Source organism: Vigna radiata, chromosome 7, assembly GCF_000741045.1.
Source record: "Vigna radiata var. radiata cultivar VC1973A chromosome 7, Vradiata_ver6, whole genome shotgun sequence".
In the NCBI taxonomy this organism is placed as follows: Eukaryota; Viridiplantae; Streptophyta; class Magnoliopsida; order Fabales; family Fabaceae; genus Vigna; species Vigna radiata.
Genome location: NC_028357.1, coordinates 20961111 through 20964935, shown reverse-complemented (window position 1 = coordinate 20964935; position 3825 = coordinate 20961111).

The window sequence follows — 3825 nt, the reverse complement described above, 5'->3', positions numbered from 1 at the left end:
GAGTTTGGCCCTCTGCGAGGCAATGGTCAAATCCAGGTTTTAGTTTTCTGTTATTGGCCCTCTGCTTGGCATTGGTCTTTTAGCATCGTGACTTGTTTAATTTTCGTTCGCTTTCTTTCATGTTTGAAACCCAGACGAAATTAGTGTTTCTATCTTTACTTAACTTTTACTCCGATAATACGAAAATATCACATTTTCCTATTATCCAGTAAAATCTAAGTAAAGAGGGGCAGCTGTCAACACCCAATTTCGTCCGGGCAACTAAATAATAGAACTTGATTTTTACTTTTGTTTTATTTTATTTTATTTTCATTTTATTGTTATTTTACTATTTGATTTAGTTTTTATTTTATTTTATTATTTGGAATTAATTTTAGTTTTCATTTGATTTTATTATTTCGAAAAAAAAGAAGGAAAAAGAAAACGAAAAAGAAATGATGAAAAAGAAAAAGAAAAAATGAATGAAAAAAAAAGTAAAAGAAAAAAACGAAAGAATAAAAAAGATAAAAGGAAAAGCAATGAAAAAGAAAAAAAAAAGAAAGAACAAAAAAGAAAATAAAGAAAAGAAAATGAAAGAAAAAAAAAGGAAAACGAAAAAAAATATAGAGTGAAAAAAGGACACGTTTTGGAAATGGAAAGGGGGAACATAACAGAATGGGTCTTCCATATCCTTCATCACACCCAAGCAGAAGAACGAATCTCCACCTAAATGCAAATTCCTCAGTTCTAGACCAAAATCATACAATTTAATCCGTGCAAAATCTATTTATTTCATCAAATCATGCATAGAAATCAAAAGCCCTAATTTTTCATGCTTCTACACATGCTTTCATCAAATTCATATTCTAGAAACCCTAAGATGAAAATTGTATGACTTACTTGGGTGGAGAAACTTTGAATGCTTGGAAAAATTCTCCTTGAATGATGATGGATGCTTCCCAAATGCAGTGCCCTCACCAAAAACCCCAAACTTTGCCAAAGGAATGGTGCAAAAGTGATGAACAAAGAAGTTTTAGTGAGTGGGTAATGGGAAAATTGAAGAGAAACTCTTAAAAAGCTCTTGAGAGTGCAAGGCGCAAAGTGACGCTTGGGCGAACCCTAAGGGGTGTTTAAAATGTGCAAATGAGCCTCCAACGCTGAGTTGTCTTAAAAAGCCCATTATGCATCTACAACATCATTGCCCAACTCTGGGATAAGTTGAGCGGTAGGCGCGATTTAAAATTTTTCACCCTTTTTGCTTGCCTGAGCATTTTGTGACCTGTAGCACTTGATTTCAACTCTCAATCCTCAATTTTTATGCAGTTCCTCTTTCACATGCAACATTCAATTCCTAAAATGCAACTGAGCAGAGTTTAAAAAAATAACATTAACAGTCAACTGAGTTGTCTCTCAGGTAGCGCTTGTTTAACGTCACGAGCCTGTCCTAAACCTTTCTAGCGCTTGTCAGTAAGTGCATATCTTTGCAACACCCTTCAGTAGGTGTGCTTACCTGTATCCTTCAGTGAATACGTAAATAATTAGCATCCCTTAGTAGATGCTACCCAATAAAATTGCTTTAAAAATCCAAAAATTACACATCCAAATAATAAAAAGAAAATTAATGTTCGACAATCACTAGGGTGCCTCCCAGTAAGCGCTCTTTTAACGTCATTAGCTTGACCGATAAAGCTCGTGTCTTCTCTTTCATGTTGATGTCTTCATCACACCAACTCATCAATTGTCTTCTATCCACCTTCTTGACTCTTCTGTAGCATGGATCTTTAATTTCTACCACTTCATTCTTTCTATAACTCTTCATTATCCAATTCTTCTTCTTATATCTCACCCATGTACTAGGTTGGAATGGTGCGTGATAACGGTTGAAAAACCGTTATTTTCATACTTAATTTTGATATTAAATCACGCCCTTTATGGCTTAGAATTAGCTTGAAATCATGTATTTTTTTTAAGTTAGAGAATAAGAGAGTCAAAGTTGGTTTTATTGGTTTTATGCTTGGTTTCCCTTGATTTTGTAGGTTTATTGAATGATTTGAAAGAAGGTTTAAATTATCAAAGAGTTACAGTGCAAAAAAGTCAACCAGAATATAGAAAAATCAACCAATCAACCAGAACAGTCAACCAGTTGACCAAAATGTTGAAAACGTTTACCAGGGGCGCTGAGCGCCAGTACCGCAGAGCGCTGAGTGCCAATTTTGGGCGCTAAGCGCCGGGGACACGGGCTTGGACCTATTTTTTGCGATTTTAATTATCTGTTTTGGCTTGGACCTGTTTTCTGTTATTTTTATGTCCTATTTAAAGACCTATACACCCTAGGGATTATAATCTTTTGGCAATGGAAGATTTCAGAGCACTTTCTACACTCCTTGGAGGCGGTTTCTTGGATGCGTAGGCTCCAAATTATCATATCTAGGGTTTACTCTTTCATCTCTTTCATTAATTCCATCTAGTTTCACCATGTCTATGGTGAACTAATCCTTTTGTTGTTGGGGAACAATGTAGTCCTTTTGAAACTCTATTGTATCAAACTTCTTATTATATTCACATGCTCTTATTATCAATTGTTTGGGTTTTCTTCTCTGTACTTTAATGCTTACATCGTTTAACTCATTCGGTGGTATGATATTTGATTTTGTCAATATGGGAACGTACGGGGAAATCTAGAATTGATTAGAATTCTCTTGATAATGAAATACCGCCTAGGAATAGGGGTAGGACGACCAATTGCTTTAAACTTCTGTACTCTAATGCGTGATACTTACTAGGGAAACTAGGAATGGTAAACTAGTAATTGGTAATAGGCTCTCTTCGCCGAGGAATCGGGTTTAGAGTAATTTAGAAAGTTGCATGGCATTGATAATAAAGCAAATTTAATAAGAATAGTAGATATAAGAGGGTGGATAAGGATGAAATTGTAAACCCCAACAACCTCATTCATACATATTTTTTACTTCCCAATTGATTCAATATTGCATTTGTATGTTTCTTTTAGATTTTGCATTCAAAACCCTAAGTTCAATTTTTACTTAAGTCTGATGCAATCAATTTACATGAAAGATAAGGCCTAAGAGTCCCTTGGGAAACGATCTTGGACTTACTGTCTATTATTACTTGATACGATCTGGTACACTTGCTAGGGGCTTAACAGTGCATCCTCCAAGTCAATGTGGATTATGCCTCCTTTATCGACATCTTCTTCTTCTTGTACCTGCATGACATTACAATTTTTATCATTGTTAGCACATTTAGACCCCTCAACTGCAGCATCTTTTTTTGAAGCTCTATATTTGCCCCTCTTTTGTATTCGTGTAAGCTTATCTTCTGAGCCAGTATAAATCAACTTGCTTTCTTGGTCCTTCAACATAACCATCTCGTCATGAATGCTTATAACCACTTTGGTCGTTTTCATGAAGGGCCTTCCAAGAATTAACAGAACCATCTCATTGATCTCCATCTCCATCACGATAAAATCAACCAAGAATTCAAGATGCTCAACACGAATAACCACATCCTCCGCCATACCAATAGGTCTCTTCGAAGATCCATCCGCCACCACCACAGAAAGGTTAGATGGTTTTAATGTTAGAACATCAATCTTATGAAAACCAGCTCGGTGCCAATTGTTGGAAAACAGGTAGGCATTTTTTTACACCAAGAGGGGGGGGGTGAATTGGTGATGTTTCAAAAATAAGTTCTTTTTGCAATCTTGAAAACAAAGTATAAATCTTTTTTAACTTTCTTGAAATGCAAGCAATCAGAAAATGTATGCAGCGGAAAAACGTAGATGACTGCGTAAAAAATAGAGTCGACTGGAATGTAAAAGATAAG